Below are 12,084 nucleotides of genomic sequence, written 5' to 3' on the forward strand. Positions count from 1 at the left end.
GAGAGAGAGAGAGAGAGAGAGAGAGAGAGAGAGTGATAGAGAGAGAGGCGTGCGTATGCAGCCGGAATGCAATGGCTCCATGTGACCACAACACAAGCAGCTCCGGCGACGGTAGCGGCAGCGGCCCCTTTAAGAGACGTGGGTTAGTTTTTCTCTTTGGTTATCTAGCTGTATGAGTTTATGTAATATCATAAAGCTAGAGAACCGAAAGTATAAACTAATCCTACTGTCGTCAACGACCGAGCGAGTCGGAACCGGGATCAGGACGAATGGGCTGCCACCGGAGCGGAGGGATGGATGCAGCCTGCACGGAGGACCCAGAGCCCGCGACAGCGACCATGCATTCACCGAGAAACGCCTCCTGCTGCTTGGGACGTACACGCCGGTGCAGAGGAGAACACCTACCGAAAATAACGGATTGATAGCGTCTTTTTTCTTCACGAGGAATGCATGGAGTGACAGTAGTTGGCAAACGGAGACAGGCTCCATTCATAGAGTGATGGTGAGGATGATGATGAGAAGAAGGAGGAGGAGGAGGAGGAGGAGGAGGAGGAGAGCGAATCGTAGTGCTGATTCTGCCGGTTCTCTAATGGAACAATAGTGTCACAAGTTAGTAGCCTATAATAAGCACGTTTGAATGTTTGCTATGGGTTAGTTGGTCATATGAATGTTGATAACCTGGAGGTGAGATGCACACGGTTTGTAGCTGGATACGAATCTGATTGGTCGACCCGTGGGAGTCACGTGTTCCACCATTGGCCCCATATCTTTTAGCAACTGGCCTGCCAGTATGCAAACGAGCACAATCAAAGCTGATGTAGCAACACAATCCTCTGATTTAACACTGCAGATGTAATGTTCCCATATTGTGTCTATTTAAAGTTGATGGTGGAGAATTTTCTGCTGAAAAAGATGCATTTCCCTCAAATTGTGTTCATAAAACGAGAAATAATCCAACTTGCAAGTACATTTGCTGGACTTAGTATAACAGCAGCTATTGCAAAGAGCTGGAGAATGTGCAGTTGCTCATCAAAGTAATGTGTCAGGATATGAAGTGGAGAGAAGATGATACTTGGGATTCAGTTTGTCATAGGGATCATCTTATAGCCCTGGATTTAGCCTGATTGATGTGCTTATTATAAAAAAAGCTTCAGGCTTTAGGAATTGGGAAGAAAGAACAATATAACGTCACACTGCTGAGGAAAAGAAACCACATGTACACCTTTGTATTATACGTTAGTTTGACTGTATTTGCTGATAAGCAGGTTTTCAAAATTGTGGTCTATTTTTAAAGTGGTTGAAGAGATGAAAACCAAAAAAAACCCCTACAAGACGAAAACTAATTTGGGACTTGTCAACACACTCACACTAAATGCCACATTATTCCCAATTAACGTTGTTGAAGAATGGTAGTAGAAAAAGCAGAGATCTATGAGGCAGTTAGAACAAGGTCAGCTGGGTTGTCCAGAGACAGAGCAGCTTTTTAGGCCGGTTTTTTTGGTCCCACTTTGGCTGCCCATCATCTGTTCTTTCTCCACTCCACACAAGTCAGAGTGGAGTCCCTGACTGGGTCCAGGACTGCCTGAGTGATAGGTCGCACTCGTCGGAGTAGCTTGATGAATTTTAAACGAGCAGTTCCATCTTGGCTGCTAGCTGCTGTGTGTGGTGGCTCTGATCTGCAGGGTGGAGAATGTATGAGTGGGAAGCAGCACACACAGCCTGGCTGGTGCTACTGTTAGGCCCAAGCTTACTGCGTCACAGAGCAGGGCAGGTGGAGAAGCAGCTAGCATAGATTTAACGAGGAAATAGCAGGACTTTTTCTTGCTTTTGTGGCAGCACGCTCTTATGCTGCTGAGTGGGGACATCTGTGCGTGTAAATGCAAATGTTGATGCCTAAACAACACACCATGAAACCTTATTTTCTTGCTAATGTACTTATAATGATATGAAGGAAAATTCCATATAATAGGCATGAGCAGATATTATCTTGGTATTTTTAATAGACATTGGCACAAATTAAGAAAATACAGAGAAAAAGTCTGAATACTTGTTTCTCAATTTAACTTTGACAGATAGTAGAGGGTAATGTCCCTTTAAGGCAATATATTGTAATGCAGAATACATTTTTTTTATTGTTTCCATGGAATATCCCATTTGGTGAAGTCATTTTAAGAAAGCTTAAAAAAAATAAAAAAAATCAGCGTGTGCAAAATTAGCTCCATAATTTGCGCACGCACGCCCTTTCTGTCCCTTTATAAGGTCATTTGCAATTGTACGCTAAAGTATTCATCATGCAGCATATTTCCATTTGATTTTAACAATGGCGCTAACACACCAAACAGCACACCATGCAGCAGCAGCAGCACCCGCCCAGCTCATGCCCAGTTGCAGTAGAAATTAATGCATGAATGAGGGGTAATAAATGAGGGATATGGGGAGAGCCCCTTTGAGATTGAAATGCAGTCTGGCGAGTGACTGAGAGGCAGGCTAGACGTTGCTTTTCCCACATTAATATGTGTCTGTCTGGGCCCTCTACACCATCAGGAGGAGGCCCTCTTCACCAGATGGAGCCCAGTCTAGTCTACGTCTAGTCTACCAACACCTGCCATAAGGCTGCACTTCCTATTGTCTTGCACGGTGATTGATTTGCTTGTACATCTATTAGAAATTTTATAGTGGCAGCAGATCATACTTATTCAGTGTGCTGCTACAACAGGGGGATTAACAAACAAATAAAACACATATGTAGTGTGATATGAGTAAAATGGGCTGGAAATAATGAAGGAGGATTGAGAAGATAAGAGAGGAGCACTGGAGATGTGTTTATGCACGCATGCCGTGAATTTCTAACCGACCTGTCATGTCTTGAGCCTTTCCCGCTGAAGCATGGATATGTCAGTATCTCTCTCTCTCTTCCATCACTCTCTGCACTGTATCAATATCATTGTTTTCATGTTATAGTTGTGTTTGTTTCACGAGGTTGAGGGTTTGATCAAAGCATTCATCCTATACTGGGACTGTCCTGTACATAGCAGAGCCATTGCTTTAGGTTCCTAGTCCTGCTGCATTTCCATGAGACCCACCTATAGATGTTATTTATATCATCACACTCAGCTTCTATTGCCCAACTGTGTGTGTAAGTGTGTATAAGTGGATGCACATGTATTTGAATAGTTGTACATGTGCTTCTCTGCATGCGTTTACCTGCGTGGTGTTTCTGCACTCTGCCTCATTTTCTGTCTCTGAGTAATATAAAAAAAAAAAAACAGTATACTGTCTATTCCTGATCAAATCCTTTTTCAGTGTGGAATCAGGCTACACATTTTTTCTTTCTTTTTTTGAGTGCACCACTGCTCAAGGTCTGGTTGTGTCGGGTAGTTTTGCAAAGGTTGCAAAGGTTGTCCTTTAATTTTTGTCCTTTATTTCTGATTTCCAATTCTATCTGGAAAGTATTTTACACTGGATTTCTGCCTTGTAAAATGTTTAGAATCCTTGTTATCATCAAATTACTACAAGTCTACACTTTAAAAACGCCTTTCAAATTTTTATAGAAGCTTTACACGTGACTGTTATCATTATTGCTTTTATTTTCAATATTAGAACTATTATTACACTTTGATACAGATCAGAAAGAATTTATGATTCTATTTGATTCCATATCGTCAAAATCCATATTCGGGTGTTATCAATTTGCTATTATCATTTTACCATGAATTGCAATGGCCTATATAAACCTTTTGTCTGAACTTATGAATTCCGGCTTGGTAGCCTAGCAACAGCCTCTGACCCATGCAAGGGAAAGAGAAAAAAGGATTGAAAGGCTGACATGCAGGCTTTCAACCTGCAAAGGACATCAGGTTTCAGCGGATGTAATCTTTGAGTATTTTGTGTAATGTGAAGTGTGAAGTGTGTTTGAGTGTGTGTGTCTTCATCTGTGTGTGTGTGTTTGTGTGGAAGAGATTGGTATTGTTATTTGCACACCACAGAAAGCTGAGACTAGAAATAAAAGAAACTTCCCGCATCTTAAATAATTACGATATATACTCATTTCATTATTCTATTGTGACATAAAAAGGGAGACTTATCTCTGGTTGTGTTTAAGGTGCAAGAAGTTGTGGTTAAAATAACTGCAGATGCAATTGTTTGTTGCCTCTTTTTTTTCTTTGAAACATTACTTTTTGGTCATGAAATTAGTTTTACAGGTATTTATGATATTTATGTAACAATAGAAGCATGAAGAATAATAAAAAGTGTGTTTTGTTTAAGATAGAAAACTTAAAACTCAAATATTGCTGTTTATTTTAAGAACTCACATTTTGTGTCGTATTATCTTAAAGTCATGTATGTCATGTTGTGCAATATTGTTAATTTAGTTTAAATTCGGAGAAAAACGTTTTGTTTTTTTAAATATATCTTACAAAAATCAAAGTGTGGCAAAAATGTTTTCGTTTTTTTCTCTTTTGTGAAATAGAGAAGAAAAGGTGAATCAGACACATTTTGGAAGTGAGGTGGTGACCTTGAACCGGGATTGACCTCTGTCTCAACCGAATGCTTTATTTTTTTTTTTATAGGAACCTGTGGTGTGCAGAAAGAAGTGCAATCACACAGAGATATACACACACTCCATCTGCAGGCCTGAGTGTGAAGACTGCAGGACAACAGGTCAGCGGAGACAAACAGCAATGACTGCTCTGAGGATCTGAGGTCACACTGTGGGTCGGACTCTCATCCCTCCAAAGTTACAGGTGAGTCTTCATAATAATCCTCCTACTTGTGCTATCTATCACACACACTTCCACATGATTGTATGGCAGTGATTTGTAAAACACACTTAAATAGCCTAATTACACTTGACCTTGTGAACCCACATTATTATAAAAACCTGTGCTGCTACTCACAAACATCCGAGAGCTCCTAACTTAGCTCCAAATTTTTTAGCAAGGAATTTTAGCATTGGAGCGATTTAGGAACAAGGATGGGACAGAAAGTTTTATCATAACCTTTATCTTTACCAGGATCTGTTTTTTACGTTAAAGGGGAATTCTTAGAAAACATCTTGATATGAAGAATTTTGTCACTATATAGAAAGATCTCTTGTACTATAGCTGTATGGAAACGGCCCCTTATTTCTGCTAAATTGATCTCTTCTTAAAAAGCATAAAAGTAGATGTATCTCTCATTCTTTACATTTTCTCTTTCCTCTCTCTTTTCCCTCTCACCCCATCCTTTATAATATCTGATCCAATTTGTTTGATTCTTCGGTTTTGCCAGATAAGTCGCAGGTTGCCTATTTCTGTAATCTATACTTTAATTCCTTTGTCCGTTCTTTTTTGATCCTTTAAAGGATACATGAAGGGGCTTGCCCCCTATGTCTGTGTGTGTGTGAGGTGTGCTCATGTGGAAAGACTGCCAGGGTGGCTAAGTCCCTAAGTTCTTTAATTCCCCCCTTCCTCAGATATTCCGCTAAAACTACTTAACTCTCTGTCCTCTCTGTCCACACACACACACACACACACACACACACACACACACACACACACACACACACACACACACACACACACACACACACACACACACACACACACACACACACACAGGGAAAACATATATTTTGCTACACCTGGGTTTTTTATCTGCTCATGAAACAGGCTAAAATGAAAACTGATGTCCCTATATGACCTACAAAAGCAAGACCATCCTAGAAAGGATCAAATATGGACTTTTTGATTTGAATTTTACGTAGTAGTTTTCTAAAGACTGTAACAGCTTGCCAATGCGATAAACAGTGAGCTGCTGAAACAGTAGATATTTAGAAATGGTTGAAAATATGACTTGTGCGCTTACAGGACTAGATAAATAAAATACTTTAGAGGTTATGAGTTGTGTACAAGGAACACAAAAAATAACTTCAAGTTAACAGTTCACAGTAGCTTTAAGTTTTGTATTAGATGGACCTTAAAAATGCTTTTTATTTATAGTGTAACACAGACTTAAAATGTAAAGGAATACCTTGCCTTTCGCTTCAAACACATTTTTTTTTACTGTGAAATGGCAACTTTTTTTTTTTAATTCATTGCCTGAGATTTCCTTCAGGGAAAATTATGTTTAACTATTGTATTTCTGCAAATCTTTGACCAATTTACCATGGAATATATGTCGTTATAAACACGAGTGTCTAAAGGGAATAGCTCCAGCTGTCATTGTACCTCACATAAGTAGTAGACAGAATCTTTTACAACACCGTCTAATGTTGAGGATGATGGAAAGCTGAAACTAAAACTAGGTGCATCCCTTTCTTTCCTCTCAGCTTCCCTCTCAATGTTGAGTGACACGACTAAAGATTACCTCCGCTATCCTAACAGCTGCCATAGTGGGCCAACAAGCCTGAGAGTGCCGCTCAGCTCGTGCATGTCGAACCTCTCGCTGAGAACAAAGTAGTTGGAGTGATAGAGGGAGCGCTGGAGAAGGGGAGAGGGAGATTGAGGCCCGTCATTGGGGAGAAAACAGTAGAAGTGATTTTTATTTCCCTCCAGGGTTAGATGAGCGTTCTGTGACATTGGCCTAGTTCTATATGAGCGCTGCCCCCCCTGGAGAAAGACTTGCGTTTGAGAATCAGACAAGAGAAGATCAGAGGAGATTTCACAGCCTGTGGCTATACTCCTCCATAGCGTTCGACCACCTCTTAAACCTCCTTCACTTGGCTTCAACTCGATAAGAGCTGCCGAGTCTACTTAGTCAATATCATATCCACGAACTAGATAAATCGATGCAAACAAGCTTCGGCTGGACGTGGGCTTTAGAAGTGTAGGCATAGCTACAGGCTAAATCTGACGCAGAGACGCATCAATCCAGAAGTGACACTATTCACATCTTCTTTTTATTCACAATAGCAATTAAGAGCCAGAACGGGTCTGCATTCAACGCCTCGTTTTACCCTTACAGGAGCCAATGTTACAAAATGTGCATGTGTTACCATTGTTCATATAGGAGTTGCCGGCCGGTGGATGTATGATTTCACACGTAGGAGTGTTGCCCCCACAGCCGAGCGCTCTCATGTTTATGGAAAGACTTGAAGAGAGGAAGGCAGTAATCCGCTCATTTACAGTACCTCAGATCCGGCATTCTATCTCTCTCCCTCTCAAACACACAAACATCACACATACCTGCAGTCCATATCTTCCCCCGCCCCTCTAACACCCCCCCCCCCCACCCCCCACCCCAACGCCACCTTTTCCATCCCCATTCGGGCTCATCTCGCCATAACCTCTCCAGCTCCGCCACCCCAGAGAAACCAATTCAGACTTTCTGCTCCACACCGTCATGGCATGTTGGCCAAGGGAGATGGAGTCCTTTCAGGTTCTCGGCTACAACCCCCCCCCCCCCCCCCCTCGCTGCTCCTCAACATTTCCTCAACACGCCTGGTGTATCAGCAGGGGTGGCTTGACAGCAGCGATAGGACGGCTGCTGAGAATCAGTCGGAGTTATTCTGCACATTATGTGACCTTTTAAAGTTTCTCTAAAATTGCATGTGGGGGTGTGTGAGCCTGATTTATACAGTCAGATTAAGAAGAGTATCTGAAGGAAATGAAGCTCGCCTCATGTGTTTAAACAGAGCGGCTGTGAGGGTTATCAGTAATAGGTTATCTTTAAAAGCAAAACCAAACACCCATCGCCCACCCATTGCTTCTTAAAGTTGCCAATCTGCTTTTAATACCCCACTGTTTGCTGTTTCTTTTTTTTTTTTGTCACTAGGCGTTCTAGAATTGTATACATAAACTGCTGCGCTGCTTGGCTGTTCTTAAAAGTTGATTTGAATTATACCCTCTGCATTATGCTGCTTGATAGGGAATAAATCTCTTCAAATGAATACACTGGATGGATAGAGGGAGGGGGAGAATGAGGGTTTGTGTGTGCATTTATGTGTGTGTCTGAGTGGAGTGCGGGCGTATGTTAACATAAATTAAAGTGTTTCTGCAGAGGGGCTCTGAGGAGGAAAGAAGGGGAGAATTTGAGGATTAGAATGAGAACATTTGGTTTGAAGAACGACAAAATGTTGAAGAACCTCATAAGGAAAAGAAGTGAGACAAATAGGTGTGATGTTCCGTTACAGACGCTCATAAGCAAATTAGATTTGTGAGGTTCTTTTTCAGAATAGTATTAGTTGCTTGATATCATTAGCAAGTGAGCTGTGTTGTTTTTCTTACCCTCCTTAAAGCCTCAGAGGCCTCTGGCATCTCAATGCACCCTGTCTGAATGGCGAGGTGGCTGAATTAAAGGCTGGTGCTGGCTGTGAGGGTGGGGTGTAGTAGGGTGACAAACAGAGCGTAGGAGGGAGGAACGAGGGGTCTGTTGAAAGGCAGCAGGCTGCACAGTGAATGGGAAAGGGGTAGAGAAAAAGGGGAGTGTGTTGGGGTGGGGGGTGGGGGGGGGATGGAGGGGGCATTAGCGGCAGAGGCAGGTTGGGGGGTTGTTGGGGGCCTCCATTGGTTCAATGCAACGGCCGGAGCAGCTGTGAAAAGAGGTCTCCCCTTTTTCCCACGCCCAGTACGTAGCACAAACCCTGCTTCAGCCTGCCAGGGTCAAGTCACATTTCTAATATATACACCGGGCCTGTGGACTCGCACAATGCATAAGCACAGCTCATTTATTTTATGTATGCACACAGACAGACACACACTTGTGTGCACACAGTGAGTAGACGGCCTCTCAGACAGAGGCAGAGGTGGGGGCTGCCGCAGAGACAGAGAGAGTAGGAATATTATGACACTTATTCCTATAACGTTGGTACCATTGTTTAGTCCAGGATGCTGCACATTAACAAGCTGCAAGTGACATGCCCAAACAGACACAAATCCATGCACATCCCACCAGTACACCGGCTACTTAAAAACAAGTTCAAATTCAGTGTGTGGGAATAAAATCAACCAAAAAAGGTTGAGAATTCAAAAGGCATGTGAAAATGTTTCTATTATTTATATGTCTTACAATAGATACAGCCGACAGATTCCAATTAAGAGATCCACAAACTTCCCAGAAACCTGCTTGATTTTCTATATGACTCATTTCTGTCTTAACTGTATATCAGCCAGTCAACCTCCTCATCTCAGTCCTTTTCTTCTCCTTACACATTTACGTCTTTTACAAACTTTAATCATATTCTGGGGAGGGGGATGTAAACGCTTTGTCTAACAGACCCCCACCCTGTCCCCCAACGCCTCCTCCACCACCACCACCACCCAAGTGCCAGATGCCCTGCTGTATTGTGTGGGTGCTGGGGGCAGACAGGCAGGCAGCCCCCTTCCTCTCTCTCACTCACTCTCTCTGCATCATGATGTCACCCTACTTGTGGGTCTGTCTGTCTGTCAGGACCTTGACAGGAACTTGAGTGTGGGAAGGCAAAGTTTTCAGGATGGGGGTGGGAGGGTGGGATCAAGGAGGGGGTTGAGGGTTTGGAGGAGATTTTTTTTTTGTTGGGGGTGGGGGTGGGGGGGCTGGAAGAGAGAGTCTGGCCTGAGAGGTCAGCAAGTGGACTTGAGCATTGACCGAGTGTCTGCCTCTCTGTCTATGCTTTTTTTGGGAGTGAGGGCAGCATTGGGGCTCTCCAAGCAACTTTAGAGAGAGAAATAGAATTGAGATGATCCTGTAGGTCTGTGTCCAACTAACTCTTCTGTTAACCACACAAAAAAGTCAGAACAGCATGGGCATAAAGAAATACGGGAAACAAAGGAAGTTTAGGTTTTTCCCTATTTGTTCATTTATGTGTCTCCATTGTTCTGCACGGATTTAGTAAAGTCATGACAGTTGCAAATGTTTGTGAGAGCCAAACAATTGCAACAAATAAAATAATACAAGCTGATTCAGTGCTCTCCTTAAACAAAGTCACGTCTTTTGTGAAGTTGTGTAAAAGAGCAACAGTTCAGTCACCAAAGTGAAATTACAAACATTTCATTTGGATGTTTTATAGGCGGAATTAAAACATTTGAAAAATGTACTTAATCTATAAAAATATTCTAGCAAAATCTAGCATTCTTAAAAAGTGTTCATTTCCAATCAGTCCATGTCAAATATTTTCCACAACACACTTGTATATTTGACCACTACAAGCTTCCTTAATGGATGTAATGTCACAAATCCTTACTTCATGTGTTTAACTCAGACTTAAGAGGAGCAAAGAGCTTTCACCAGATGAATGTCAAAATCTCCTTCTAGCATCAATCTCTGCACAAACATTACTCTTCACAGTAAAGACCAAACACTCAAGTGAAATCACAATAACCTAAACAATTCTTTTTGAGTTGATGGAGACTACCCTATACCCTACCCTGCAGCACATCCTCTTCACAACTGTCTGTCGTGGCTATTATCAAAACCACTTCCAACACTCATGTTATATTATTGTAAGGACATACAGTATATCCATCTAAAGGGAGAAAATGTTCAGTTATAATGTTGTCATTTACAAGATGCATTGCTGCATCTTTAAAAGATGAGACTTTTTTTTGTTGATGACTGAAATAACTTTCAGAATGAAGATGTTGGCCTGACAGCATAAATATGGTGTTTACTGCTCACCCAAAGAACACACACACACACACACACACACACAACAGGACCCTTTTTACACTGCCAAACATTTAGGACACAGACACATGCCTTTGTCAATCATCCTTTCTCTATTTGGACTTCTTTCTTTGTATTTGTTCCACCCCTTTGCTCTTCCCATCCCTTGCTTTAATAGTCCTCCCTCTGACTCTCTCTCCCCGTGTAAAGGGGTGATAGCATTGGGAGACAATGGGAAAGACTCACTTAATTAGCTGGACGAGAAGATGCATTGTGGCAATTACTGAGCACAAAGGGAGGGGAAGGTATGGCTCTGTAATGTGCTGCTGTGTGTATTTGCCTGGCTGTTGTAGCCTGGAGTGCAGGCAGGCCTTTATAGGGGAGAGTGAAAGCAGTAACAATGGAAGACAGGATGTACTCCACATGTACAGCCATTTCCAGTCCTTTTACACACAGGGACAATAGCTGCCACAGTCTCTTAAAAGCTGGAAATGCAGAATCTGTGTTGGCTCTATGGATGGATTATGAAGCTTGACATTTACAGGTCTGGAGGCTTTGTGCAATCTAACTATTCAAGATGTAGGCTACTTTTATGTAAAGTTTTGTTTGAAGACTACTGACAAACAAGTTCCCCCTTAACGTGATCTCTTTTTGTAAACCTATTTAATTAACTGATTAATTCCTTTAAATTTGGTTGTATGCTTTATAACCACTACTGGGCCTCAACTTCAAAATAATTTCTGGATATTAATTATCCACTTGGTCTTAAAACATATTGAAAACAGTGAAAATTCGGAGTCTCCAACTTTTATTCAATCATAGCTTAGCAAATTTAACCAGCTCCAAAAAGCACATCAGGCCTGACACGGGGCTTTACAACTAATTTGTTTGGACTGTGGAGGGGCGCAAACTGGTAAGTTATAGATAACATAATGTGATACAAGGCTTTTTTTTTAACAAATCTATGGTGGAAACATTTAAAGTAGGCTCATGTTGCTCAAGCTAGCTGAATAAGCTAGCCAGTTCTGTGACTTTAGATAGCTTGTAGCTAGCAACCTAAACCTGAAGAATCTGCCGGCGACAGTCGCCTAACTCTACAGCTAAAATGACAGTCTTCACATGTAAATGAGAAATGTGCTTTGGTCTATCCCTGTCTATAATTGAGAGTAATTGACACATTGTTTAAGAACTAAAATAAGAATTTTGACCATTATAACATGTGCCTTGAGAGATTTGAAAGTTAGGCTAGCAGAGCAGTAATGGAGTTTCAAGTAGGCTGTCATTTTTTAGTTAGCGGTAGTTATCATAAAGGACAAAGGAAGCCAACAAATATTTATATTTCACTAGCAAATACACATTTATTTATGAATGATTTATTTATTATTAAGGTCTAGTAAAAGTATAGCTAACTGCATTATATGTTTTACCAATTCAATATGGATTCAGTAAATCCTGAGATCTAATATTTTGTTGTCAAAAAAACTAAGGCACGTTTTAAGCCTAGTTATAGTTGTACTAGAT

The 12,084-nt window shown here is 41.5% G+C and overlaps 1 long non-coding RNA gene across 5 annotated transcripts in view; it reads left to right on the plus strand.

The window, feature by feature from the left end:
* Positions 1–12,084, plus strand: part of LOC109982770 (uncharacterized) — a 42,719-nt gene that overhangs the window by 10,834 nt on the left and 19,801 nt on the right. For 4 of the 5 annotated variants that reach the window (XR_010666529.1, XR_010666532.1, XR_010666528.1 and 1 more), the window contains exon 2: positions 4,572–4,745. This is a non-coding gene — a long non-coding RNA (uncharacterized lncRNA). Of the gene's footprint in view, positions 1–195; positions 503–4,571; positions 4,746–12,084 lie in introns of those variants that run through there. The other variant, XR_010666530.1, reaches the window with a different exon arrangement.

This window comes from Labrus bergylta, chromosome 6, assembly GCF_963930695.1.
Source record: "Labrus bergylta chromosome 6, fLabBer1.1, whole genome shotgun sequence".
NCBI classification, from domain to species: domain Eukaryota; kingdom Metazoa; phylum Chordata; class Actinopteri; order Labriformes; family Labridae; genus Labrus; species Labrus bergylta.